Consider the following 11219-nt stretch of genomic DNA (forward strand, 5'->3'; position numbering starts at 1 on the left):
ACAGCTTCTAGGGGTTCTACTTAACAAATGCAATTTTTTCTTTTTTTTAGCCTCCATCAACAATTTTCTGCAAAGAATGGACTGGCCTGGCCACAGATCTGCCTAGCTTTACATGTGAGCATGGATCTTTGTGTGAGAAGCATGTGGCTTTTCAATCTGTTGACAGTGGAAGAAGATTCCTGGCTTGTGCACACAAGGTTTGTACAAATCCAGATAATAGTGCCATTTTATCATCATTTTACAGTGACAGTACATTTTATCTGAAGATTTGCAGATAACTGGATAATGTCACTTAACTGAATGTTTCTTTGGATGATAGGAAGTACCTAAATGCAGCTATGTGGAATGAATAGACCCTGAGTGGCCTGAAGCATTGAAGATGAGCCTAGCTACCATATGGAGCATGTATGAAGAGGAGACAAAACAAAGGCTACAAGAAAATGTGTTGAGTGCTGAACGGAACTTGAAGATCATGGAAGAGAAGACAGAAATGAAGAATGAGCTGAGACATTTCAAGCTTGATTTTGCCAAGATGGTGGATGAAAAGGAGCAGGCAATGAGTCAATTAGGCAACACACAAATTGCTCTGGCTGATCTAAAGGAAGAGCTTGAAAAGAAGAAGAGCACTGAAAAATCTGTAACAAACATTCAGCAGGTATTCAGGGCTAAGGCAGAGAAAGAGAGGGACCAAGTCATACAGGAGAGGGATCAATTGAAGCAAGAGAAGAGAAAGATTGAGTACATGATAGGTGACTTATTCAAACACAAAGAGGAGACCAAGGAGAAGATAAAGAAACTTAAGGGGATGCTGAATGATTTTGACTGAACTTATCTTGTTCTGGTCCCTGTGTAAACTTAATTTGACCAACTATGTTGTGAAATGGATTTGGTTGTCAACTGATTTTATCTTGCCTGTCAACTGAATTTTAAGTGCAATGGATTTGGTTTTCAACTGTAATATGTTGTCAAATGATTAGAATTGAATTGAGTGTTGTGTTGCTTTCTAAATAAAGAAGTAACATAACAACATTGGTACATAACTCCAGTCTTCATATTATTTGATCAGTTATCCATTACAACCATCACCGAATGCAACCATTACAACCATCAAAGCATGCATCCAAACCCAAAACAAGTACTTAGTCTGCTTAATCTACTTAGTGTGTTGTGCTCACTGATTTCAGTACATCTCACTTCTTCATGACTACTATGAAACAATACACACAAAGCACCATAACAGAAGTCATCACCAGCTTCAACAGCAGTAGGATTTCTCTACCTAATCCAAGCAGCATAGCAACTTGCTGCTTGGTAGCAAAGTTCTTCTCACTAGGGGTGCCAAATGACCCAAAATCAACTCTGCCAGCACCTCTCCCAGCCATGCTTCTTCCAGCTATGCTTCTTGTGTTCATTGCTTCTGTCCTCTTCATCTCAAGCTCCTCCCTTTTATCCTCAGCTGCTCCTATTGCATCCACAGCAGCATCACCAACAAGAACCCTATGTTCAACAAGATGCTGCACATATTCTAGCTCCCAACGCCAGAAATCACAGGTGACCTATAAAACAGAGAAACAGAGCATTTTTAGTTAACTGAAAAAGTTCAGTTAACTATAAAGTTCAGTTAATTATAAATTTCAGTTAACTACCACCAACCAATTGCAGTACAAACCTAATTCCCGTTAACTAAGTTCAATCTGACAAAACCCTAATGCAGTCTTACACATCAATCTGATGCAGAACCAGTGAAGAAAAGATCTACCACATAGGTAGAGGAACTTGACCTGGTGTTTGCTGCACCTGTAGAAGACCCACCCCTCGTGCTCGTCCGTGCCAGAGCGGGAGAACTTGACCTGCTCGCCACAATCCAGGCACGGGATCAAAGGAACCACAACGGAGCGGCCACGTAGCCCAGATCGAAAGAGCTCGAAGATGACATGAGGAGAGAGGGCGGCGGCACTGTCTGCGGCGGCGGTGGAGAGAGGGCGGCGGCAATGGCTGCGGCGGCGGCGGCGAGGGCGGCGGCGGAGGGAGGAGGGTGAGCTAGGGTTGGGAGAGGGCAGCAGGTGGGCTCGGTCCGCACGGGTGGCTCGATCCGACCAGGTGTGCCACCAGGTGGGGGAGGAGATCTTTTGTTCTGCCAGTTTTGCAAAAAAAAAACCTGGTTGCCTGCGTATTCGAGCGAGGAAGTGCATGTGGCAGTCAGCGCACCGTTGGCAGCTGTTGACTCGAGCCAGCTCAGCGCGTACGTATAGAAAATCATATTTTGGACCATAGATGACCCCTAAGAGCAAGTTTGGTGATCGTATTGCAGGTATTTGTAACTACAGGGACTAAAGCTAACACCAGTGCAAGCTCGGTGACCTGTAGTGAATTTTTCTCTTTCCTGCATCTTGGCACTCTATACACTAACCGCCACGGGATGAACACCCGTCGAATTATATCACTCAATCGGGTAGGTGCAACTACGCACTTGCTTCCACAGCTTGGAGGTGTTGTGGATGGCCGACACTACCGACTTTTCCTGACCGTTCAAGACTTGTAGCCAAAGAGCGAAGCGAGGTACCAGCGAATTGAACTGACATCGAAATCGCGTCAGGTTCCAGTGGATCCACGTGAAAATTAGTTGGTATGTCTTGACGCTTGAAAACGTGATTAGTTTTGCTTACGGATCTCCAGTTCATCAAGCGTGCATCATCAGACAAGAGACAATACCAAGGTCGGTAAAAAAACGTCAAAAAGGGAAAACAAGAAGTTCCGCAAACGGCTAAAACGCTTCGATAGATGCCTAGCTTAGCGCGAACAACAACAAGGCAGAGACAGATTACTGGCACGCACGCTTCTTTGACCTTTGTCATCTTCCGTTTCCATCACAAAGTGATGTACCTGCCACGGCTCCGAAATTCTTGCCCCTTTGCTTGCTATTTGTCGTTTTCTGTTTTCTTGATTTCTTTAGCATGGTCGAGCCAGTTATTGAAAAACTTTACTATTTCCTCTGTTCTTAAATATAAGATGTTAGGCAGTTCATTTTAAACTGCCAAAATGTCTTATATTTAGAAACGGAGGTAGTATAACATTCATTGTAAGCAATATTCTGAGAAATCAGAATATATACACGCTTGCCATACAGACTACTTACCAATAAGTCATGGCAAATGGATGATCTAGCAAAAAAAACAAAACTCCCTTCGATCCCCCGCTTGTAATACTCCCTTCGATCCCCCGCAAAAAAAAAACATACTCCCTTCGATCCACATTACTTGTCACTCAAATGGATGATCTAGCACTAAAATACATCTAGGTACATCTGTTTGGGCGACAAGTAATATGGATCGGAGTGAGTAAGTTGTCTCCATTTAGACGAATATATACTGGTAAATACAGAAGGCTAAGAACACATATATGTTATAATCTTGCATCCAAGTGTCACGACCGCAACACGATCAAAGCTCTGGTGAAGGACGATGGGACCCGATGCATATCTGATGATGAGATGAGAGTTTTGGCTCAAGGCTTTTATGAAAATTTATTCTTGTCTGAGGGCTCGGAGGAGGCTGAACTCTTGTTGCAGCACATTGATGCGGCCGTTTCTAACGAGATGAATACACGTGACACGTCTGACAGCAGTCGTTACGGATGAAGAAATTGAGATGACCTTATTATAGATGGGTCCGACCAAGGCACCTGGGCCAGTTAGGTTCCTTGTGGTACTATACAAACGGCATAGGGCGTTGGTCAGGGAGGATGTATGCACAGTGGTCAGTGAGTGTTGGTCAAGAGCAGCGGCACCAGATACATTTAATATACAATCATTGTAATGACCCTGGTGGTTAACTCATCGGAGTTGGTTTCCCAGTTCCGTCCTGTCAGTCTATGTAATGTGTTGTACTATAAGATAGCTGTGAAGGACTTGGCTAATAATTGAAGATGATTCTCCCAATTATGATCTCTGAAGAGCGGAGCTTGTTCGTTCCTAGAAGGCTCATCATAGACAATGCCCTTGTTGCTTACCAGTGTGTACATGCGATCAGGACGCAAAAGAGAAAGAAACCACTTTGCACGGTTAAGGTAGATATGATGATGGCATATGATAAGGTGGAATGGTTTTTCCTTGAGCAAATGTTTTCACGCTTTGGCTTTACGAAGGGGTGGATCGAGATGATCATGAGATATATCACATCAGCAAGATTTTCTATAACGCTAAATGGAGACCTTTCAAACAGTTTTGTGTCGTCCAGAGGGCTTCGTCAAGGGGACCCCCCTTCTTCGTATTTGTTTCTGTTCTGTACTTTGTGTGGAAGGCTTCTCTGCTTTGATCAAGAATGCTCTGAGGGTTCAAGACATATAGGGTGTGTCGTTTGGGAGCACTGGCCCCATGGTAACTCACCTCTTATTTGCTGATGATAGTGTGCGTTTCCTGGAGGGTTCTGAGGGCAACTTGGAAACCCTTTGGACTATTTTACATGACTATGAGGTGGCCTCACGGCAGAAACTTAACATGCAAAATCCTCAATATAATTTTTTTGGAAAGGGATGCAAAGAAGAGGATAAAGAACACCTCAAACAGGTCATTGGCATTCGATAGAAAGCACGGGAAGAGATATCTTGTTCTTCCCGCAATGGATGGCAGATCAAAGGATGGGACTTTTAAACATGTGAGGGAGTGTGCTAGTGGCAAGCTAATTAGTTGGAAGGGCCAAGGACTACCAAACGAAGCAAGCGAAGTTCTTGTAAAATTTGTGCTTCAGTCTACACCAAGTTACAACATGAGATGTTTTCAACTCACAAAGAAAATGTGTCGAAACCTATCTTCGATCTCCTCGAACTTCTGTGGGTTGCGGCTAATTGTGTAAATAAAGTGCACTGGATTGCGTGGGACAAGATGTGCACTAGGAAGCATGAAGGGGATCTTAGTTTTCGATATCCAGAAGCATTCAATCAGGCCTTGCTGGCTAAGCAGCCATGGCGAATTCTGTAGGTTCCTTCTTTGTTGTGTGCTCGAGTACTCAAGGCGAAATGCTTCCCGGATGACTCTATCTCGAACGTGTTGGGGAACGTAGTAATTTAAAAAAATTCCTACGCACACACAAGATCATGGTGATGCATAGCAACGAGAGGGGAGAGTGTTGTCCACGTACCCTCGTAGACCGTAAGCGGAAGCGTTATGACAACGCGGTTGATGTAGTCGTACGTCTTCACGATCGACCGATCCTAGTACCGAACGTATGGCACCTCCGCGATCTGCACACGTTCGGCTCGGTGACGTCCCATGAACTCACGATCCAGCAGAGTGTCGAGGGAGAGCTTCGTCAGCACGACGGCGTGATGACGGTGATGATGAAGCTACCGGCGCAGGGCTTCGCCTAAGCACTACGATGATATGACCGAGGTGGATTATGGTGGAGGGGGGCACCGCACACGGCTAAGAGATCAATGATCAACTTGTGTTTCTATGGGTTGCCCCCCTCCCCCGTATATAAAGGAGTGGAGGAGGGGGAGGGCCGGCCCTCCTATGGCGCGCCATGGGGAGTCCTACTCCCACCGGGAGTAGGAGTCCCCCCCCCCCCTTCCCTAGTTGGACTACGAGTGGAAGGAAGGGGGAGAGAGGGGGGAGGAAAGGGGGGCCGGCCCCCCACCCAATTCGGATTGGGCTTGAGGGGGGCGCGCTCCCTCCTAGGCCTCCCTCTCTTCTCTCCCACTATGGCCCAATAAGGCCCATATACCTCCCGGGGGGTTCCGGTAACCTCCCGGTGCACCGGTATATGCCCGAACTCACCCGGAACCATTCCGATGTCCAAAAATAGGCTTCCAATATATCGATCTTTACGTCTCGACCATTTCGAGACTCCTCGTCATGTCCGTGATCATATCCGGGACTCCGAACTACCTTCGGTACATCAAAACACATAAACTCAAAATACCGATCGTCACCGAACGTTAAGCGTGCGAACTCTACGGGTTCGAGAACTATGTAGACATGACCGATACACATCTCCGGTCAATAACCAATAGCGGAACCTGGATGCTCATATTGGTTCCTACATATTCTACAAAGATCTTTATCGGTCAAACCGCATAACAACATACGGTGTTCCCTTTGTCATCGGAATGTTACTTGCCCGAGATTCGATCGTCGGTATCTCAATACCTAGTTCAATCTCGTTACCGGCAAGTCTCTTTACTCGTTCCGTAATGCATCATCCCGCAACTAACTCATTAGTCAAATTGCTTGCAAGGCTTATAGTGATGTGCATTACTGAGAGGGCCCAGAGATACCTCTCCGACAATCGGAGTGACAAATCCTAATCTCGATCTATGCCAACTCAACAAGTACCATCGGAGACACCTGTAGAGCACCTTTATAATCACCCAGTTACGTTGTGATGTTTGGTAGCACACAAAGTCTTCCTCTGGTATTCGGGAGTTGCATAATCTCAGTCATAGGAACATGTATAAGTCATGAAGAAAGCAAAAGCAACATACTAAACGATCAAGTGCTAAGCTAACGGAATGGGTGAAGTTAATCACATCATTCTCTAATGATGTGATCCCGTTAATCAAATGACAACTCATGTCTATGGCTAGGAAACTTAACCATCTTTGATTCAACGAGCTAGTCAAGTAGAGGCATACTAGTGACACTCTGTTTGTCTATGTATTCACACATGTACTAAGTTTTCGGTTAATACAATTCTAGCATGAATAATAAACATTTATCATGATATAAGAAAATATAAATAACAACTTTATTATTGCCTCTAGGGCATATTTTCTTCAGAACGCTACTTTTCCAGAGGTTCGCTCTTTCACTTTTCGAAGTATACTTTACGAACGGAATCTTTTGCAAGAAGGACTCGTCTTGAGAATTGGTGATGGTTCCAAGGTAACACGACAGATGGTTTTCGAGGAAGAGTAGTCTTAAGCCAGTAGGCCAAGATTACGTGCATGGGATCACGCATGTTAGCGATCTAGTTTTTGTATAGGGCGATGCATGGGACAGGAGCAAGCTAGAGGCCATATTCTCACCAGGCGATATACACGACATTATGCAGATTGTGGTAGGGGGTCACGGCATGGATTATTACTTAGTATGGAATTAAGAAGATCGGTCAATTCTCTGTCAAATCTGCCTGTCACCTACGAACATGCAAAATCCGGACGGCAGGAGCCTTTGTTGACGGTCGTCAACCACAAAGGGTGGCTTGCTCTTTGGAATTCAAATGCACTGAACAAAGCTAAAATTCATACATGGCCAGATACAGAATGTCCTAGCAGTAGGGGCTAAGATTCTCCGTCGAAGTATTAAAGCTGGTGTGTTTTGTTCGTCTTGCGGAAGAGAAGAGACTTTGTATCACAGGTTTTGGGCATGTCCGCACTAGTGCTCGGAGTTGGGAGCTGTGGTCGTGATCTCACCGACTTTATCTTATTCCTAGAGTGCACTAGCGGGATGGTGTTTAGAATGGTTTGCGGAAGCATCGGAGGAGGAGAGATCGACACTGATTCAAGGAATCTATGTGCTATGGTTCGCTAGGAAGAATGATATGCGGGAGGGCAAAAAAGATTACTGACGCGCATGAAATAGCAAAATCAGTGTCTCACTATATGGAAGAGTGGCAGCCGTGCATGGTTGCAAGGTTCTAAAGATGAAGCAAGGGGTGACTGGGGAATGGGTCCCGTTGGCGCAAGGATAGACGAAAGCCAATGTTGATGGGGCGACCTTAAAGGCAGGAGGGAATGGGGGCGACGGGGTGGTCTTTAAGGATTATACCAGCGCGTTCAAGGCAGGTGCTTTCCACTTCTTCCCATTGATCATCAAGGTAATTGTACTGCTTGCTTGAAGGCTCGCAGTGGAGTTAAACTTTTCAAAAGCTTGATGTTCAAATGGATTGCAAGGCTGTAGCCGGTATGCTTAATGATGAACGAAAAAACTTATCTACCGTTGGGCCGGTTATAGAGGAGGTGAAGGCACTGCTGGACGCGATAGTAGTGCAAAATCAGTTGGGTTCGACGAGCAGCACATGCATTGGCAAGAGATAATGTTAGAAATAATCTACTACCTTCCTTCCGAAATATAAAACATTTTGGTAGGCGCCTACCAAATCGTCTTATATTTTGGAACCGATGTAAGTATTATATCTAAATAGGAGTCCCCTCTAGGCACATCTTCACGCATATCAAAGAAAAAATTTAATGGGGTCGATCCCTAGTCTCCAAGGGAGATTGCTGATGCTGGTAGCCACTCCATCCACTTCTCGTTAGTGGGTAGTTGTAGGGACGTGACCTACTTGACGCGACCCGAGCTAATCTTTTCCGTTTCTCTTCTTTTTTCGTTTTTTGTTCTCCGGCTTTTTATTCTTTTATTTTTTTTCTCAGAATTTCTTCATTCTTTTTGTATTTGTTTCTTTGTTTTTTGCTCTTTTTTCTTTTGAATTTTTTGTTTCTTTTTTGGATTTAATTTCTTGGTTCTCAATGTTTCTTTCATTTCTATTCTACATTTTTTGTATATGTCAACAACGTTTTTTAAATATATGTTTCACTTTTATACAATAAAATTTAATATTTTAAATATATGGTCAACATTTTTTCTATTACAATTTTTTGGCATTTTTTCAAATGATTGATTAACAGTTTTAATACATGATCAACATGTTTCCTATACATCTTCAACTTTCTTTAATGCTTGATTAACAATTTTCAAATAAAAAGATTAGCATTTTTTAAATACATGGTCAACATATTTTATATGCACATTTAACATTTTCCAATGGCTTGATTAACATTTTTCAAACGCTTGTTAAACATTTTCCAAATGCTTGATTAACATTTTCATATACATGATAAAAAATCATCATTTTTTAATACATGGTCTACATTTTTTATATACACATTTAACAATTCTCAGATGCTTGATTGACATTTTTCAAATATTTTTCAACATTGTTTTGAAATGCTTGATTATCATTTTTATGTACATGATCAACATTTTTTCAAATACTTGTTCAACATTTTTCAAATATTTCTTCAACCTTTTTCAAATATTTATTCAACAATTTTTAAAAATGCTTGATTAACATTTTTCTATACATGATCAACATTTTTTCAAATACTTTTTCAACCTTCTTACAATACATTTTCAACAGTTTTGAAATACTTTTTCGACATTGTTTAAATACTTCTTCAACACTTTTCAAAAGTTTTTTTGTACAGTGCTTATTAATATATATATATATATATGTATATTTTAAAATATAAACAAAAGTATAAAAATAAAGCAAAAAACAAAATTAGAAAAGGTAAAAAAAAGGAAAAAGAGGCTGCGGCCTCCCACGCGCGTGGGCCGGGCCAACTCACCCTCCCTTTCAGCGAGTAGGAAGACAGACTCGCTGAACGCGAGATATACGACAGGTCGCTCACGGCCATCAAACTGTTTGCTTATTTCAATGTGTGAAAAAAAATTCGTATCATTTTTTTAAATGAGTAATTTTGTTGCTAAAATGAGAGAAATTACCTTTTGAAACGACTGAAATTTGTAGTTCGAAATGAGTGAATCTGTTTTTTGAAAATGATTGATAACTCATTTAAAAAATGAGTAAATCGTTTCTTTAATTGAGTGAAAACTTTTTTGAAATGAATGAAATTAGTTAGAAATCTGTATTTTTAATGCGTGGAATCAATTTTTTCGAATGCGTGAAATAATTATTTTGAAATGGGTGAAATTATGTTTTTGACAGTGTAAAATTTAAACTAGTCCAATTGACGACATAAGCTTCGACCAAATTTTGAGGGTGTACCTATATTTGAAGAAGAGATGAGGGTCATTTCTTGCTCTTACTTGCCAAGCTAAAAATGGCCACAATTAGGCCATTTGTGAAGATGGTTTGCCTTCCAAATTCGATTGTTGGTCGTTAACCATGTGTAGATTTTGGATTCCGGTAGAGCCCAACTTTTCCACACCATATATGGGGTGGTCGTGGTAATGAGATGGGGAATTTGCAAGGCATAGGCAAAGGTCAAAGAATGAAACTATTGTGCGTATGACAAATAATGTCCGATCTATGTACGATGAAAAAATCAAACGGTGTTGTGCAGTTTGGTATTATGCACCCATGTCTGGATTTCTACATCGTAAGGAGTTCGTACAGAAGTCTTACGTGTCATTGTTCATCAAAGAATAGGCTTCGATCTTATTGTATCAACCGCCCGTCTTGCAGCAGCATGGGACTCACGTTTCTCCAGAGAGAAAAGGATTCTCGAATATACTCCGGAAACAATCATCGTCATTACTTTTATCGAAAAGGAGGATAACCCCCAGCATCGAGATAAGAAGTCGGCACTGAATGAAGCCCTTTCGTTGATTGTTGCTAAGAGCAAAAGTCTTAAGAACAATGTGGCATCAAGATTAGAAAATATTTTTTGGAAAATTATGAACATTTATTGAAATTCATAAAAAATGCAGAATATTTTAGAAACGCAAATAATTTGTAAATTTTCCAAAGAAACGAAAATTTCAAAAAATATGGTAATTCCAAACATTTTTTAAGACATGAATTTTGTTTCAAATCCCTGAATAGTTCTTACAGTGTGAACACCTTTTGAAAATTCTGAATATTTATTTTTGAAAACACGATTACTTTCTGAAACTTTTACATTTTCTGTAAAAATGGGGAAAAAATTGAGACATGAACAAATTTTTGTTTTTTCAAATTCCGAACATTCTCTGAAATTTTGAAACATTTATCGAAAACTACACCATTTTTTGCAAAAATTAAAATTATTGTGAAATCGATAACATTCTTTGGAAGAAGCAGATATTTTTTGCAAAACAAGAGCATTTTGTAAAATTCTCGAACATTTTTTAATTCATTAGCAAAATTTGATAATGGAAACATTTTTTGAAATTCTGCACAAATTTTAAAAACAGCGAGCATTTCATAAAATTTTGGGAAACATTTGAAAATGGGAACGACTTTTGAAAAATATGAAGCTTTTGGAATTTATAAACCATCATTTAAAAAGATTTTCTTTGAATTTTTTGAATTTACAACCAATCAGTTTTTGAGATCGAAAAATTTGAACATTTTGTGACATCGAAAATATATAATTAGAAGCAGAAAGACTTGAAAAGAAACAAAAAAGGAAAAAAAATAGAAACAGAAAAAAATTCCAAAAAATAGTAAAAGAAAAAAACCGAAACCGGTTGCTCGCAGTGGTGCTGTGGGCGG

This window comes from Aegilops tauschii, chromosome 4, assembly GCF_002575655.3.
Source record: "Aegilops tauschii subsp. strangulata cultivar AL8/78 chromosome 4, Aet v6.0, whole genome shotgun sequence".
In the NCBI taxonomy this organism is placed as follows: Eukaryota; Viridiplantae; Streptophyta; class Magnoliopsida; order Poales; family Poaceae; genus Aegilops; species Aegilops tauschii.